The sequence below is a fragment of the Mustela erminea genome, chromosome 15, assembly GCF_009829155.1.
Source record: "Mustela erminea isolate mMusErm1 chromosome 15, mMusErm1.Pri, whole genome shotgun sequence".
NCBI classification, from domain to species: Eukaryota; Metazoa; Chordata; class Mammalia; order Carnivora; family Mustelidae; genus Mustela; species Mustela erminea.
The window spans coordinates 54,150,546-54,170,113 of NC_045628.1; positions in this window are offsets into that span (position 1 = coordinate 54,150,546).

The window sequence follows — 19,568 nt, forward strand, 5'->3', positions numbered from 1 at the left end:
AACTTGGCCTGATTATTGTGACCTAAAGGATTTGGGATGGGGGATGGTTCATGACCAGAACCAGAAGTAGGAGGAATTTGGATTGAATATGAAGGAACAGTAGTTAGACAATGGAACATACCATTAAAAACACAAAACCAAACCCAGCAAGCATGTGCAAGGAAAACTGGTTAGCAAGACAACAGGATGGTGCACTGGTCCTCGCTACCAGTCTCTGAGACGATTAGGATGGAGGCTCACAATAGAGAAAGGAAAAGAGCAGTAACAACTTGTAATTATGAAAAACCGAGCTGCTTGGTTTGTTATGTTTGGTTTGGGCTGTGGTTTGCTATTTTAACACTCACCACCACAGCATATGTTTTTCTGTTTTGCCAAATGCCATCCCATCGATAAGACGTACACTGTTTGTTTTCAAAGGAGCCTATTGCTTGCCTTTTCCACGGATGCAATACTTCCTTTTATGATTATTCAGCTGCTTGGGACATGTGCAAATGGAAACAAAACCACCATCATACTTCCGAAGCCTTGACTGACTCACAGGGTACCCCGTGTGTTACAGGATGTTCCCTCAGCCATCCTTCTCATGTAGTTTGTTCCCCCCAGTGAGCTCCTGCTCCATTTTTTTCACTACTCCATCCACGGTGTAGGGTAAGCAACTATAAAGGGTGCCTGATATAGACCCCCCTTAGCCCAATGTACGGAGGGACAGAGATGGTCGCCATCACTCTTCTACTGCTCAAGGACAAATGGGGAGACGAGAGGAATCTACATGGAAGCCCAACAAATTAGCACAGAACCTAATAAAATCTGGAGCTGAGTGTCACAGCCAGAAGGAACGACAGCAATTCAGAGGAAGAGAGGGAAAGTAAGACTAAAACCAAGAATGGCTTCCTGGAATAAAGGCAGGCAGAAGGGCACAGTGAGATTAAATGTATGATTTCAGAGCCAGCTAAGTGACACTGATTGAGTTAGTCAGAGTCCCTACACTTCAGTTCTTTTACTTACTTAGTTAAAAAGAGAGAAAATGATACTCATTCTACCATGTGCATATGCTCAGCACATTGTTTTGGCACATGGCAAATACTCAAATACTCAAGGAACGGGACAATTATTCTTAGGGAACTTTAGCTGGACCTAGAAACTTAAGTAAGATTAGGATAGATGGATGGAGAAAGGATCCTATTTCACACAGAGAGCTTGGAAGAAATATGGCACAGTTCTTACACATACATATACTCATTCTTACCCAGGTATATGGAAAAAAATTATTACAAATGAAAAAAAAAAGAACCCTTTAGTTTTAACTAACATCTATTTTAATATAATAATTTTATATTATTAGAAAGTTTTAAAGATATTAGGGGGGTCCTATATACACTTTATCTAGCTAAAATTACAATGGCAATCATATTGTAATATATAAATGTATCAAGTCAACACACTGTACACCTTAAACTTTTACGATAAGATATTTCAATATATTTCAATTAAAAAAAAAAAAGAAAGGAAATAGCAGACAAACACAAATTGAGGGGCACTCTATGGACTGTCTGACCAGTACCCCTGAGAACGCTCAAACTAATGACAAAGACAGAAACACCTTTTTAATGGTCAAATGTTGCAGCAGCAAGAAAGTCACGTCCCCGTAGTGCTGAAAGGATCCCTGCATCAATCTGTGACATGGGCTGGTTAAGAGGTCAAGAGTAGGAGATACTGGAGAAGTAAATTAAATTGCACACCATTACTGTATTACCCTATACCATGTCCACCCTAAATTATAGAGATAATGTACAAAACTGGTACAAAAGAATAGAAACTCTGAGGTGATTGTCCCTATTCATGGAACCCCAAAGATAAATGCATCCTTGATCCTGTTACCCAAAGTTCCCCAGTGTGATAAAACCAAGAAGATTCCTACATACATAGATGAGTGTGTTCTATTTCTGAGGCAAAATCTTAAGAGTTTCTTGAGAAAACTAACTGGTCCTTGTTAAGTCATTTCTTTAACTTATTTTAATAAAAAAATTCACTGATTATTTGCTATATACCCAATACAGTAAAAAGAATACAGTAAAAAGAACACAATGTCCCTTCATCTATTTTAGAGTCTGACTGGATAGAGACATAAGTTAAATAATTACACAAATATACATTTATGAACTGTGAAAGAGCCCATGACAGACAAATTACATGGAGAGCTAAGAACATGTATGGGATTTGACATGGTCAGGGAAGTGAGGAAGAGCATCTATGAAGAAGTAACTTCTGGATGGAGAGCTGAAGGATTCAGAAGATTTCAATAGGGAAAATGGTCCCAACTGAGAAAAGTACAAGCCTGGAGGCTCAGGGAAGCAGGGCACAGGGATGGTCCAAGAAACTGAAAGATGGTGGTGGCCAGCATGGAGATGCCTAGGGAATCAGGCTGTAAGGTGAAGATAAAAGTAAAGATGTGCACAGGGACTAGTGTTAAAGACTTGTAACTTTCCTAAAAGCAATGGGAAGCCTTTCCTAAAACCAACAGGAAGTATTGTAAGATCTAGGCTTGGTGGGGAAAATGAGTTGAAGACTACAAATGTGGAAACCAAAGTTTCAGGAGGCCTGGGGAGCAAAGATGGTAGCCTCACAGAATGTGACAGTGCTATAAATGATCAGAGGTCAATAGGCTTGATACTGAAGAGGTAAAATCCAAAAGATGTAAGGATAGACTGGTGAACAAGAAGGTGACAAGACAAACAAATGTGACAAAGAGGTCAATGACCTGAGGAATTGGTCACGGGAAACAGAACACAAGATTTTTCCTTGAGAACATTAGAAAAAAGCAAGGAAGGGGAATGTGTTGTTTAAAGGGGATTTATTTGATTCTTCTGCCAAAAAGTGGGTGCTTAGAAAAGGCTGGAGTATTCTAGGAGACAGAAAGAAGGCTGGCCATGAGAATATTGGGGCCTGTCCATCAATAAGGCAGAGGAGCACGTGACAGAGTGGTTCTCTGGGGTCTGAGAGCTGACCACTGAAGTGTTTGGAGCCAAAACATATGGCAAAGGAAGGTCACAGGCTGGTTTGTGGCCCTCAGAGCAGTAATGTCCCTTCTCCATCTAGCCCGGTACTCAATGTTGTCCTTCAAGAGAGGAGCCACTGGCAGCTCCTTGGTACCTGTTAACAATTAGATACATTTTTTAAAAATGTAACAAATAGCATGGAAGACATGGGGAGTTAGAGAGGAGAAGGGAGTTGGGGTAAATTGGAAGGGGAGGTGAACCATGAGAGACTATGGACTCTGAAAAACAATCTGACGGGTTTGAAGTGGGGGGGGGTGGTGGGAGGTTGGGGTACCAGGTGGTGGGTATTATAGAGGGCACGGATTGCATGGAGCACTGGGTGTGGTGAAAAAATAATGAATACTGTTATGCTGAAAATAAATAAATTAATATATTTTTAAAAATGTACCTACAAGTTTCCTAAGGTACTGAGTTGGAAACATTTGCAAGTGGATGAGGATTTCCCCCAGCTCATTAAGGGCATCTTCAGGGGGCACCTGCGTAGCTCAGTTGGGTAAGCGTCTGACTCTTGGTTTCAGCTCAGGTCATCATCTCAAGGGTCCTGAGATACAGCTGTGCATTGGGCTCTGTGCTCAGTGGCAGTCTGCTTGAAGATTCTCTCCCTCTGCTCTTCACCACCACCCCACCATCCTGCACGTGCGCTTTCTCTCTGCCTCTCAAACAAATAAATGTTCTTTAAAAAAGAGCATCTTCAGGACATGACCATATTTTGTGTATCTCTGTATCCATAGCGTCAAGCATGATTGAGTGAATCAATACAGTTCTAGTTCTAGGTCAGAGTAACAAATGCACTGCCAAAGGCCTCAGGCAATAAATCAATCAGTAGATGAACGTGACAAAATTGAAAGTACCTTTCATTAATGTTTGTGTGTGGGTGCGTGTGACACTCTAAAAGTCTGGCGACCTTGACTCATGAAGGTTAGATTCAGCTCTCTTCCTACATCCTGCTTACTTATTTTCCTCTGAGCTGGACTAAAGCATTGAAGAGGAGCCAAGGACTAACTCAGAGTTTTACTGCTCCTTAATTGACAAATTGGCTTGCCCTTTCTCATCAGCAGTTTCCAGAACAATTGCATCATCAAGCTGATGGCAGTCTTGTCCTCCTGCTCCTTCACCCCATGACTGTGGCCATGGGAGACAGAGGCCACCAGAAACAGAGGACGCTGGAGCTGATGCCCCCACCACACAGGGAACAGGGCCAGGATTGGAGCCATGTGGCAAACCAGCTGTGGAGAAAAGGTTCATCTCCCTCATCTGTCCTCCAATGGGGACTTAGATTCTAGACATGGCTTTGGGTGCCTCAAATTTCCAGACAACCCCATGTAAAGTGCTCCCTACAAATTCAAGGTCAAGTCTACAGAGGCACAGTTTACATGAGTATGAAGTGTTATTCTCTGAAGTCTGGTCTCTCCCCTTCAGCTGCATATCTTACGGTTTTTTACCATCCTTCATTTTGAGTATTTTTGTTCACTTGTCAGCATTCTCTTTCCTCAGTCAGTAAAACCATGTGACTCACACAGATACACATTTATTTTAAAATCCACATGATCAGAAATGCAAATTAAAACTGCACTGCAATTTTTTTTTTGCCAATCAAATTAGCAAAGTTTTTTTTTATGTTAATATTCAATGTTATCAAGTTCCTAAGGATATGGGTACTGTCTTACACTGCTGGCAAGGATATAAATAGCTCAACCTTTACGGAAGGTAATAGAGCAATTTTATCCTATGTCGTGAAAATATGCATATCAATTGACCTGACAGGTACACATTTAGGGTATATGCTAAGCCTCTCAATTTAATGCTTCTAGTCATTTTGTGAGGTGGTTATTAGTATTGTTGTCCTCCTTCAGCAATGGAAAAACTGAAACTCATAAAGGGTAACTTGTTTTTTTTTAAAGATTTTATTTATTTGACAGAGATCATAAGTAAGGAGAGGCAGGCAGAGAGAGAGAGAGGAGGAAGCAGGCTCCCTGCTGAGCAGAGAGGCCATGTGGGCTCGATCCAGGACCCTCAGATAATGACCTGAGCCAAAGGCAGCTGAGCCACCCAGGTGCCACAAAGTGTAACTCGTTAAGGTTACATGGTAAATATGTGGCCAGAAAGGGATGTAGATGTAGGTCTCAAATGCGATGCTTAAGTATCAAATGACATGAAAGGCTGTTCTTATATTTAACTCAAGAATTTTCAATAAAGCTTTACTTATAAAATAGGGGAAAAACTGAAAGCAACCTAAATATCCAACTTATAAAATAGGGAAAAAACTGAAAGCAAAGTAAATATCCAACAATAGGGAGCTGATCATAAAAATTACAATGTAACCACTCAGTACAAACTGTATATGTTTTTCAAAATGACACTGTAAAAGATTTAATGATGTAGAAATATGTTCATATGTAGAATTTAGTGTTCCACATAATGGACAATATAATCTCAACCTTATAGAAATAATTGCATTTATATGCAGAAAAGAAAATTGGAAGAATATATATCAAAATAATAATAATCTCATACTGCTAGAATTTTAGACTGTTGTCTTCATCTCATCTGCATTTTCTATAACGTACATGTATTTTTTAGTAAGGAAAATATTACTAAAAAAGTTTCCAAAGTTCATATTTCCCTCCCTTCAGCCTGAAAGGACTCTACAATAATCAGTAAACCTCTACTTATTAAAGAATATGCTACCTGCCTGGCAGGTAAGCCATTAGGGGATAGTTCCCTTACCTCTTGCTGTTAATGTTAACCCTTTTGGGCCCATGCTAAATAAAACAGCTGGCATTCAGAGATATTATATAGCTTGGCAAAGATTACACAGCTAACCCAGGATACTAACCTTTTGCCTCCATCCAGAGCCTGTAGGACAGTGGCTGAGAGCAAGTGTCTAACGCCAGTGGGCTTAGGTTCCAAGGTGACTGAGCTACTTGCTAGCTTCGTACTTCAACTGCCCCTTATGTAGACTTGGGACAATAATGGTGTCTACTACATAAATGAGGAGGATTCAACGAGTTAATTACGTGCGGTGCTTAGAACATGTGTAGCACCCCGAAGCGCTAGTATTATAGAACAAGGGCTAATTAGGACTCCTGAGGCTGGGAGTGACCACCGAGAGCTTGAGGGAACCTGGAACCAAGTACACGTGGAACTGCAATCAGTTTTGGCCACTTAACTGGGTGACCTTAAGCGAGCTACCTGATCTCTCTTGGCCTCTGCTTCATTATCCCTCCTGTGGAGTGCCTCATTCATGGTAACTGCTAATGATGACAGTTGTCCTGACGCAACTCCCATGCCCTGTCCTTTCCTGCTCAGGCTTCAGCCCTGGGACCCCACCGAAGGCCTCCTGCTGAGTTCCATCCAGGAAGCTTGTTTACAATGACAGATGCCCCGTGTTCCGGTTCTTTTTCAGGACTGGGATTCTGTTCTGATTCTGAAGCAGGAAAAGAAGTTCACCCGTTTGACACCTTTCTGCTTTACATATATAGCAGCAACAACAACTACAAGAACAAAATCATGAGCTTTGCCAGAAACAAGAAGCCCTGAAATGTTGTTGCCTCTTTTAATAGTCCCCCCCAAAAAAAGTCTTTCCATCTGTTTGTCATTTAGCGCGGGAGCCTGGCAGCGCTGCGATTCCCAGAGCTGCGGCAGAGGAAGAGAAGCTGTCTCATGGCTGCTGCGACTGTGTGCAGTCTGGGAAAGGCAACATCACTTGCCATTAAGGCAGCTGTGCTTTCCCTGCTGAGGGCAAGGGAAGGGGGAAGAAAGGAGGCCGGTATTCCAGAGTGCAGCAGGACTCCGTGTCATTATTTTCTCTTTTATAAAATTAGAAGACTCGGGGGCGCCCGGGTGGCTCAAATGGTTGAGTGTCTGCTTTCGGCTCAGGTCATGATCTCAGGGTCCTGGGACTGAGTCTCACATTGCAGGGGGTTCCCTGCTCAGCGGGGAGTCTGCTTCTCCCTCTCCCTCTGCCTCTCCCCCTGCGTGTGCTCTCTCTCTCTTTCTCTCAAATGTATCTAAAAAAAAAAAAAAAGAAAAGAAAGAAAGATAAAATAAATAAATAGATAGATAGAGAAAATTAGAAGACTCTAATGCATGCACCTTCCCAACCCACTGCTCCCTGTACGTCCTCTCTCAACTATGCCAAGATACACACCCACACACACACACACACAAACACACACACACACACACACACATACACACACATTTCTCCTCCTCTAGCCCACAGGGGAGGTTAACGTGCAGTGGACAAGCACTAAACAACCCTGATGCCAGTCACCAGGGAGCAACTCGGTCCTGGGAGCACAGCTCCAGAGGGAAATAGCTATAGGGAGGTGGCCTGGTCCAAGATCATCCCTGCCTGGAATGACTCTGGAGGGGTCATCTCTATTCCATACTTCTGGTTTACTGGAGTCAATGAGGGGGCCCAGATCATCATGGACTATACTGATGGTCATCTGGGAGCAGAGTGCCCCGAATCCACTCCCATTCAGGCTGACCTGAGGCTAAATTCTCATGGTAAAGAAAGGCCCTGGTTGGGCCTTCTTAATCAGACCCAATGGCCCAAATGGAACCATTTCCTCAAGACATGGCTTCAGGGAAGTTCAATGGCCTAGAGAGTGGGAGATAACCCAGTGGGCTCAGAAATAAAAGATTGCTGAGCTAAAGATGGATGCGTCAGCCAAAGGTGCCCTGAGTAAGAGCAAACCAGAGATGTTCTAGGGCCAGTGTAGCAAACTGAGGTTTGCAGGCCCATGGCCTGCTTTTTGAGCTAGGATTAAATTTTCCCATTTTTAAATAGCTGAAAAGAATTAAAAGAGTAGCAATATTTTGTGACACATGAAAACTGTATAAAACTCAACTATGAGTACCCATAAGTGGTATTGTATTAGAACACAGCCCTGCTTGTTTGTTTACACATTGTTTGCGCCTGTTTTCATATTATAATAGCAGAGTTGGGAACGGCTGCAACAGAGATCATATAGCTTCCAAAGTCTGAAATATTTACTATCTGGCTCTTTACAGAAAAAGTTTGCTGACCTATGTTCTAGCGCGGTGATTTTCAAACATTAGTGTACGTTAGAAATCATCTAGAGGACTTATTAAAACAGATCACAAGTCCCATCCCCGGTGTTTCTGCTTCGGCAGGTCTGAGATGGACTCTGAAATTGCATTTCTAATAAATTCCCAGGCGCTGCTCATGCTGCTGAGCCCCCGTGCATGCTTTGAGAACGGCGTTCAAAGAGAAACAGGGGCTGTGATGGTCCACAGGACGGAGAAGGTAAAAAGGTAAAAATGAGAGGAAACACTCAGGACAGTAGGTTCCAGGGGAATAGTCAAGTTGGAAAGGTAGGTAAAGGAATTTCCTAGGGAAGAAACGCGTATTTGAGTATACTTAGCAGGCACACACACATGAAAACAGCAGATGGAGAGAAAAACTCGAGATCTGCAGCCTTAATGGAATGGAAAGGGGATGCTGCTGTGATGAAAAGGTGTGGGCTGAAGGAAATGAATTCACTTTAAGCTCCTGGTTCCCCTGGCTTTTAACCCTCTCCGTCTCTCTACCAATGATAGGAAAGGGCTGGTTAGGGAAGGGCCCACTTGCACCATGATGAAGCACGTTCTTAACCCTTCGGGGTTATTTAAATTCCTTCAACATGTCTTACACCTCTCCTGAAAAAAGGATCAGTTATTCCTTTTGGTCACCTATTGCTGCCTAGCCAATCATCCCCAAACTTCTGGCTTAAGACACAATAACCAGTTTTTGCCCAGGATTCAGTAACTGGGCGGGGTTCAGTGGGTAGTTCCCCTGCTGGGCCTTTCAGTAGCCACTCAGCTACACTTAATCATGGGGTCTAGAAGGACACTGGGATCTCTGGACTCTCTCTTCGTGTGACTTCTCCCCATGGTCTCTCCATGTGGTCTCTCCAGCAGAGTTCCCAGGCTTCTTACGTGGTAGCTTAGGGCTCTGGAGAGCACAAAAGCAGAAGCTGCCAGATCTTCTTAGGGGGTAGGCACAGAACTGGCTTGGTATCCCTTTCTTGGTGGCCACACTTTATTGGTTATTGTGAGTCACAGGCCAACCCAGATTCCTGGGGAGAGGACCCCCTCAAGGTGTGAACACTGGAAGCAAGGCTCACTGGAGGCCACCGATGTAACAGGCAGCAGCATCTGCTTGGGAAAGATTTTCACAAAAGGAAAATAGGTAGTTGAGAGAACCTCCGCCTCCCCTGGGAACTGATGGCTGTGTGGGGACAAGGCTAAGATTTATGGCATTTTTTTGGGTGATATCCTAGGACGGAAAGCACTGGAAGTTCTTCAAGAACATTAACAGATGTTTTCCTTTTTTATTTTTTAATTGTACCCACACAAGTTTTAGAACAGCGTACTTCCTGCTTTGACTAAATTCGCATAGTTACTAGCAATTATCTTAATTGCACGTTCATGGAAACCTTACCAAAGAGGTGAAATAAAATTACCTTTAAGTTATGTAATTAGTGAGGTTTTTTCAGCTGTTGTTTTCTTCTTAACACTAGCACACTAGTACATCCCTTTTTGAATGTTCTAAAGGCATCTGCGTAGTGGAGTTTGTATTAGGGGGAAGGGAAGACTAGAAATAATTACTTTCCTCCTAGTATATCTTCATTCTTTTTTGCATATTTATTCATTTAGTTGTTTGTCTACAATTATAAAATGGGCTTTTTTCAATACACATTGTACCTTGTATTTTCATTTAATGATTCTGTCCATGTGAGCATACATAATGCTATATCATTCTTGTGGATGGTTACATGGTAATTTATTATATTATTTAGCAAACCTCTAATTGTTGGACCCAAGAGAATTAAGGACATATGTTCACACAAAAATTTGTACATGAATATTCATAGCAGTGTTATTCATAATAAACAAAAAGTGGAAACAAAAGTAATGACCATTAACTGGTGAATGAATAAACAAAATATGGCTTTGGGAAATTATTCAGCCACAGAAAAGGGAATGAAGTACTGATGCTTACTACAACACAGATGAAACTTGATAGTATTATGCTGAGAGAAAGAAGCCAGACACAAAAGACCACGAATTGTTCCATCTACATGAAAGGCAAATCCACAGTGACAGAGAGATCAGCGTTCCTTCATTCTTGGAATGTTCTTTTTTTGGCTTCCACGGTACTATTCTCTTCTGGGTCTCCTTGCTACCTCTCTAATTCTGGTTCCAGTGTTTCAAACCCCGTTGTTCCTTAAATGTTGTGGACCTTGACAACCTTCGAATTTTCTCACCCACATGCTCATTCCTGAATACAGCTCAGAAATGCTGTGATGAATCTGCTGACACTGTGACTGCCAAGATTTATCTTTTCAGTCACTACCTCCTCCCGAGCCCTAGACGCTCTTGCCTTTACCTACCAAATATTGCTTTTTGGACATTATTCAGGCTCAACACAGAGTTCATCATGTCCCAAATCATGACTTTATGCTTTCCTATGTGTTGTTTCTTCCACAAGTAATGCCCTTCTCACTTCTTTGTTTTCAGAACTTTTATTCATTTTTCAAGATTTAGCTCCAATTTTCCCTCCTGCATAAAGGCCTCACAGGCTACTTGGTTTAGATAATCAGCTGCCGTCTATGTTCCCGAGCACTTTCCATAGATTTTTTGCACATTCATCACACTATATGTAGTTATTCTATTTGATTGATTTCTTCCAAGGCTGCCATTTTGTCTTTCCTTTTCTTTTTTTTCCTATCCAGTAGTTAGTACAGTTGCAGACACAAGTGTTCATTATTGGATGTGGGAAGACAAAAGTAGTAATAGCAAACACTTCTGTTGTGCCTACCAAGCACTGTTCTGAGTATTTTATTTATATTTATTTATATTAACTCACTTAAGCCCCACGTAAACCCTTTGCGGCAGGCACACTATTGCAGTCATGTTTTGGATGGATAAATTGAGATTAAGAGAGTTTAAGTAACTTTCCCAAGGTCATACAAATACTGAATGGCAGAGCTGGGAGCAGACCTTGCAACCAAGTCTGTGTTCTTAATCATTACGGTATACTGATAACTGACAGTGGACGTGGCTATTCCATTTCCCTCTCCCAAGCCCTAAAAGTCCCAGCTAAGTATCACTTTCATGTGAATTCACTCACAAACGTTTACCGAGTACCTCTTCTCTCTCTGTGCCAGGCACAGTCTTAGGTAGACACTGAGGATAAACTGGTGATCAAAAATGAACCCTGCCTTCTTCATGCAGAACTGGGGAACAAAGACTTTTCTACTTTCCACATTTATCAGTAGATCACCCAAAGTGTGTCTGCCATTTAACTTCTGGTTAAACAAGAATGGAGAGAGATCTGTGAATGCTGCTTATATTAGACAGGGTTTTCCAGAGAAACAAAACCGTGTGTGTGTGTGTGTGTGTGTGTGTGTGTGTGTGTGTGTGTGTGTAGAAAGAGAGGGATTTATTTTAAGGAATAGGTTTGTGCAATTATGGGTGCTGGCAGGTCTGAAATTGGTAGGGCAGGCTAATAGGCTGGAAATTCAGCTAAGAGTTAATGTTGCATTCTGGAGTCCCAAATCCATAGGGCAGACCAGCAGTCTGGAAACCCAGGCAAGGTTTCCATACTGCAGTCTCCAAGCAAAAGTCCTTCTTCAGAAAGCCTCAGTCTTTGTACACTTTCAACTGATTGGAAAAGGCTACCCACATCATGGAGGATAATCTGCTTTGCTTAAAGTCTACTGATTGTAAATGTTAGTCACTTCTAAAAAGTGCTTCCATAGCAACACTTACACTAGTATTTGACCAAACAACTGGGCACCAAAACCCAGTCAAGCTGACACTTAAAATTAACCATCACATTGCCCATAGTGACAGATGTCCGAGGTTGGAAGGGAAAGTCTCAGAAGCAGTATTTATATAAACTATCTCCAATGAAGGAAAAATTTTGTTAACTTAAAGGCTATGTTGTATGCCATGGTCTAAACTTACTAGGAACATGCTTTAAAGCTGCCTGATATTTTTTTTTCCCCCATTTCTTTTTTTTTTTTTTAAAGATTTTATTTATTTTTTTATTTGACACACAGAGAGAGAGAGAGAGAGAGAGAGAGTGCAAGTGCACAAGTAGGGGGAGAGGTAAAGGAAGAAAGAGAAGCAGACTCCCCACTGAGCAGGGAGTCTGACATGGGACTCGATTCCAGGACCTCAGGATCATGGCCTGAGCTGAAGGCAGATGCTTAACCGACTGAGCCAGCCAGGCATCCCTATTTTTTTTTTCCATTTCTTAAACATTCCATAGCACCTTTCTCCATTGTCCCCAAATACTCTTTTCTGTGATCAACACTTCCTTCTGCCATTTCAGCTCCCAGTTTCTCATTACAAACAACATTTATTCCTCATGAAAAGCATTAATCAAGACACTTGTCCTACACTATGTTTTTTGGGACTCTTCCATTTATTTAGCTTTCAGAATGCCTGAATTCATAAAATTGATAAAATTATGGATTTTTTTTTTTTTTTAAAGAGAGAGGAGGAGGAAGCAGGCTCCCTGGGGAGCAGAGAGCCTGATGCGGGGCTTGATCCCAGGACCCTGGGATCATGACCTGAACTGAAGGCAGAGGCTTTAACCCACTGAGCCACCCATGCCCCAAATTATGGAACTTTTGAACTTCAAGGGAAACTTAGTGGACAAGATAGTCAAATTTCCTCATCTTACTGATGAGGGGACTGGATGCAGTGACTTTGCTGACCCTGAGGTGACACCAGGACTAGAATTCAGGTCTGCTCTGCCAGCTTCAGGCTTTTTAAGGTATAGAGAGATAGGAGAGAACCATTGCCTATGGATGGAAAACTAGCTATAGGATATATGAGATGATGAATTTAGGAGCTAAGAGACATAGATGAGTCCTTGCACCTCCCTGAGCCTCAGTTTCTGTATTTGTTAAGTGGCTTTAATCAGTGCTTCTCAAACTTGAATACTCATACAAATCTCCTGAGGATATTGTTATAACACAGATTCTGATTCAATAAGTCTGGTGTAGGGCCTGAGATTCTGCATTTCTTCTAAATGACACCAATGTTGCTAGCCATGGACCATCTTTTGAGTAGAAGGCCATATGATCTGTAAGTACAATTTGAGCCTAAAAATTCCATGATTTGGTGACTCTATGATAGAGATGGCAGTGTCAAAGGTAAAATGAGCAACAATGGAAAAAATATTACATTTTATCAGTCCTTCGCTGTATACTTTTTTTCATAGTACTTTTCCTCTACTTAGGGTCACCACATATTCTGGTTTGCCTAAGAAAGTCAAATGTTGGCTTATGCCTGTTTCCCCAATGTGATGATTAACAGAGACACTTCCACTCTCAAAAGTGTCCCAGTTAGGATAAAAAGTTCAATGATTACCCGTATTTTAAGTTTCTTTTGCTCATTATCTATCTTTACAGAATATAGAATGCATTCACTTTCCGGTTTGCTATTTCAAGCCAAAGGAGAAAATACATCCCAGAAAGTTTTCCTACATGGTGTGTCAGAACTCCATGGTTTGTGAATTTCTGTTTTCTTTCCTTACAAACAGCACACTCCATGCAGGGATTTTTGGCAAGGACCTTTTGCGTTCAGCCCGCCCAAGATGTGGGACCCTGGGAAAAACTGCTTAATGTTTGTTTTGTGGTGGAGAGCAGCAAAGCTCACTCAGAAGTTTAAAAACTAAATGGAAAAATACCTCCTGGGTGATTTTTCCACTTCCTATTCTCACAAACTCAATGTCTGAGTGTTCAGTTTCCAAGTTCAGGGGTAGCTCATGGAGAGAGCTTCTACACCCACCTCACTAAAGGTGTTCCTCAAGGAGCTGCAAAGAGAGGGTTAAAGCCCCAAACTACAGACCCGCCACCTGCTCTTCCTCTGGTCTGCCTTCAGGTCTTGCATCTTCAAAGGATCCCATTCAAGGGAATATATGCCTAAGAGGTTTCTGCTCTCATTTGCCACCTTCTATAATTAGCTAGTGGCATTTGCTCTTTATTCATTTGTTTAACAAACATTTGCTAAGTGTCTACTATATGCCAAGAAAGGATTAGTTCACAGCTGAAATTAAGAACTGGATATAGCGTTGGTCTGTATATCTTAGTTCGTTAGTCCCAAAGAAGGTGAGAGAAGGTGGGGGATGGTGTTAATGGAAAACCAGAGAGGTAATATATGTAATGTTCCTTTTCTACAAGTGATTCAGAGCACGTGAGTCTATGTATAAGCAGGGGAGGAAGAAGCATGCAATTCATTTTAATCACAAAAGCCTAACCTTCTGCTCATCTCCTTGAAGTCTTTGCTCAAAGAATGTTGGCTCACTGAGCCACCTCAGCCACCCTGTTTAAAATTAAAACTCATCCCCTGACCCAGAACTCCAAATCTCTGCTCTCCAGTATATTTTTTCCACCATGCTTACCTTATAGTCCCTGACATACTTCATCTCTTTCTGATGTTTATTGTCTTTCTTCCTCCATCAGAATGTGTGCTTCATAAATCTATCCCATAAATGTCCCAGACCTTTAACAATGGGATCAGACAGGCAAACTTTCAGGATGAGCTAAAATTTGAAAACAATGTCAGAACAACAGAAAGTGATTTTTTAAACAATAAGAGGCAGGAATAAGAACCAGATAAGCACACCAAGGGTTACGGAATGTTGAGGACAAGTCAACAGAAGACAGGGAGCAAAATTACTCCACTCCTATTTTGCTTCTGTATTGCTCAATAAGGAAAATAAAATTAAAACCTGCATGGTGGAACTGAGCCAATGATATAAAGAGGGAATTGCAATTCAGAGTACGTACTTTGTATATGCTCACGCCTCCAGACCCAGCCGACTGATGCTTCAGGTGCTAAAAGTACTTTTGATCAATTTCAGAAACACTATAGGTGCTCTTGAACAACAGAAAATGCAGAAGTTTTAAAAGTATCCTAATTTTCTTTTTTTTTTTCTTAAGATTTTTTTATTTGTGACAGAGAGAGACAGCAAGAGAGGGAACACAAACAAGGGAGTGGGAGAGGAGAAGCAGGCTTCCTGCTGAGCAGGGAGCCTGATGTGGGGCTTGATCCCAGGACCCTGAGATCATGACCTGAGCTGAAGGCAGATGCTTAATGACTGAGACTTCCAAGTGCCCCCAAAGTATCCTAATTTTCAAATGGAAATAATAACGGACCACATAGCATCAAGCAGAGTATGGTGTGAGTTTTTGATACAAAAGTTGAAGAAGTAACAAGGCCCAGTGCTAAGTTGTTATGTGCTCTTACAGAGATGTCAATCTAGGTTGACCTAAAGTCATTCATAAGTATTTTTTAGATTCTTGGATTCAGTAGCCCATTGAACTATGAATTCCCCTAACATGTATCATCCCAAAGATCATAGCTCACCTTCTTATTCCCAGCACCTTAATCAGAGATTTTGTCAAGTACTTTGTGGAAATCACAACACAATTTGTGTAGGGCTTTGCTCTAACTAAAAATGACCCTAACCAAGAGGAAATGAGGTTAGCACAATACGACCTGGTCCTGAGTGATAGCTGTCTAATTTATAAATGTTCATAAATTAGGTGTTTGCCATGAAAGTCCGGATTTTGCTAAGAACCAATATCACAAATATATCATTTTCTGGTTATGCAAACATTTGGAAATAACTACTATAGAAAGTAATATAATGCATAATAAAAAATTACTTTGACAGGATTGAATGTAAGCATAAAATTATGAAGATAAAATTTAGAGCTTCCTACAATTTTATCATTAGGAAGAGGATGACCATCCTTGGAAAATTCTCTTGGATCGTTTACTTGATTATAAATTTAGGATTCCACATGCTAATCCAGATGTGGCTTCTAAGGGAATCAACACTCTCTAGGGAAGTTTAAAAAAGGGTACAATATCTAGATCATAGGAAGTAATTAAGCCCCTCTGAGTCTGCTCTGGTCATTTACATGCTGTCTAGTTCAAGGGAAATGTTTTAGGAGGCCATTGACAGAGCACAGTAGTTCCTAAGCGCCCAGTAAGAATTATAGGAGAAGTTTCTTTTCTTTCTTTCTTTTTTTTAAGATTCAAGATTTTATTTATTTATTTGACAGAGATCACAAGCAGGCAGAGGGCAGGGGGAACAGGCTCCCTGCCCAGAGAGCCCAATGCAGGGCTCGCTGCCAGGACCCTGAGATCATGACCTGAGCTGAAGGCAGAGGCCTAACCCACTGAGCCACCCAGGTGCCCCATAGGAGAAATTTCTAAAGTACATGGAGACTGGCTCTAATTAGCCATGACCTAGAAACTTCTGAGTTCATGCCTTATCAGGTGTCCTAGTGAGGTGGGGAGGAATGTTGCTGGGCACAAGTGGCAAAGCAGATGGGAAAGGCTATATATTTATTTTCCATACAGGAAGGATAAAAGGGGATCATGAGTTGGTGGTAAAAGAAAGTAGGAAAGATGATCTCCTGCAAAAAAGGGAGCCTCGGTCTTTCTCCATTCCTCCATCAAGATGATGCAGGTGTGGGCAGTAACATTGATAGTAAGAGCTACCAACACAGAGACAAGCAAAGCAGAGTGATCAGCAGGGCCCACTCTGGAACCAGCCACCTGGGTTTAAATCCTGGGACTTCCACTTAACAGCTATAAAGCTACCCGAGCCATTAAAACTCTTTGTGGCCCAGGTTTCTCATCTATCATATAAGACTCAGAGTACTTAGCTCACAGGGTATATGTGAGGATTAAACAAGATAATATATGTAAAGTTCTCAGACTCTGACCCAGAAGCACTATGTGAGTTTCCCATGGGTCCAGAGCTTGCTGTATCACAAGCAATATTGTCTGACTAATGTTCAGAACAAACCTAGTAAATGGGAATGAATGAAATAACTTTTACTACAGATGAGGAAGCTAAAACTTGAAAGACCAAGAAATCTGTCCAAAGTTATGGAGGCAGAATATTATAGAATCATTCTGCAAAACTCAGATTTTTCTGATAAAACATCTGAGATTTTAACCTCTAGGCTTTATTATCTCTAAGATGATCTCCAAATAACCAGGAAGCCCAGCTTATAACTGTGGACAAACAGCCACAGGTGACAATATTACCTGTGGGGTTTTGAAAGGGCTGCAGCTGATGCCCACAAAGACCATTCTCTAGTATCAGGCGTGGCAGGCTAACGTTGTGATGACTGTGCCCAGGATTACGAATCAGTGTACTGGAAAGAAGAAGGAGAAGAAACTATAAGATGAGACATCATAAGATTTCTAGGTTAACTTTACCAGGTGAGCTGTTTAGAACTGGACCACTAGATCCAAATGCCAAGATGGAAAGCCATTTCCTATTACTTGGGAGAGAGAAAAAAGACTGTGTTGCATTAAGTTTCTCTTCTCTGGGGTTCATACTGTATATTGCACTGATAATGGGTTAAAGGATCAAAACAAAAGATACAAATGCAGAAGACCCAGCAAAAGCAGGAAAGAAGGGAAACAAGCAACAAGCCTGATGGGGAATTTGACCACAAAGTGGCTATCAGTGTACTACATCCCCAATTTGGGCTGCAAGGAATTTTCCTTCGGTCACAAACAGAGGTACCAGGAACCAATTTGTGTAGAAGATCTCTCATTATTTAGTTAGAGTTATTTTTGTGAAATCCTCTGATTTCCTAATGGTACTTCCAGTTGTACTGTACACTTACCAGTATGAGTATATTCCCAAACCTGTTTATGTTATTACTCTTGTTATTGGAATTGCATGCTTTAAATATTACACAGACTGATGGCAAGAGCAATCAGCCGGCTATTGGTCCAGATCATTTTGGATAAGAGTTCTTCTACATCTGACTACCTGGGAGCCTTCTGAAAAATGGGCCTATTAGGAGTTTATACATATAATAAAAGGAATTGTTTTTTAAAAACCTGACTATTTTTAACCTGGAGGCAATGACTTACACAGAATTATTGATTTCACACACATGAAGAACTATCCTTTTGAGGATAATTAAGTTTCTTCTAGGAGACGCCATATAGAATGTTCTAGAAATAGGTCTTAAATAAATTGAACAAAACGTAGTAAAGGCAACATAGTATAATAGAAAGAAGCAAGCCACAGTGCCAGGGAAACCTGGGCATAAATCTTGGTTCCCCCTTGTATGATAATATAAATTGTCAAGTTACTTCTCAAAGCCTCAATTTTTATCTCCATGAAAGTATAATAATAATATTTATCTTAAAGCATTAGAGAAATAAATAAAATAGTCTATCTTGAAGTTCCTAGCACAGTTTCTGGCATTTATTAGACACAAAATAAATGGTAGTTCCCTTCCTCATCTTCTTTCCTATCTCTGGAGGTATGAAGCAGAAAAAAATTATCTACTTAGACACACTACATCTTAATGCCTAATAGTTTAAGATGTGGATAGAAGTACAAAAATTCCTTCTGGATCAAGGCAGACACTATTGATCCTGTCTGTTCCTTACCTACTTAAAAGCCACTTACAACTTTCTTCCTGGATAGCAGCCTTCCACATTTAAGATTGGATAAATATCCTTTAGCTTCTGAGAAAGTCAGCCCACCCCCCAACCTAGGAGTTGGCCTAAATCTAGTCCTTTCATGGAAGATCATATTACCTTTAAGTAAACACTCACTCCTTCCCAGGACCTCCTTGAGAAGAGTATCCCTTCCTGCACCACTGACTTTGTGGACTGGAATGCAGCAGAATTAGAGTGTATCAATTCCAAGCCAAAGTTTGCCCCTTAGGGAGCTTCCGACTGGAGGAGATACACCCTGGGTAGCCCAGGTCTCCAAGAAGGAGAGAGACACAAAGGGCAATTGTCCAGCCACCGTGTTAACTTGCAGCCTAAAGCAGGGCCACCTCTGCTTATGAGACATGAGATAAAATTGGGTGGGAAGTGTCTGGAAAATTGTTTTCCTCTGTGATAAGAAAAAAGCAATGAAGATGAACCCTCTGCTCAGCACCACATCTTGACTTTGACTGAACTAGTCAGCTTCTGACCATTCAGAGAAAGCCTGAAGAGAATCACAGACCCTGGCCCAGAATCACAAACCCATCCCATCAACCATCTTCTCCATTTCTTGTAAAGTGACAAGCGTAAATTCTATTGGTTTAAACCAGGATTTGTTTGGCATCTCTGTTATCTGCAGCGGAATATATCCTAAGTGATACATGTCGATACTGAACCCTACAACTACTGAAGAATTCTAGTGCGTATGACCTAAGCTAATGTATTTGACAACGCCCAGAATTATTTCTGGTTTGTGACCAGATGTCACATATTGTCATTATTTGTGATTTCACTGGTTTATTCAGTCAGCATTGTCCGATTGCTCCCCACTGGACACCCAAGCATTTAGGACATGCCCCAGAAAACTGTGTTCCCCCCCATAACCACACAGATGGGCACGAGCTTTATTCCTTTCAGAGAACCTCCCTTTCCTTTCAGCATGCACCTTCTCCCCAGGTTCAAATGCCCCATGTGTAGCAAAAGTTACTTCTT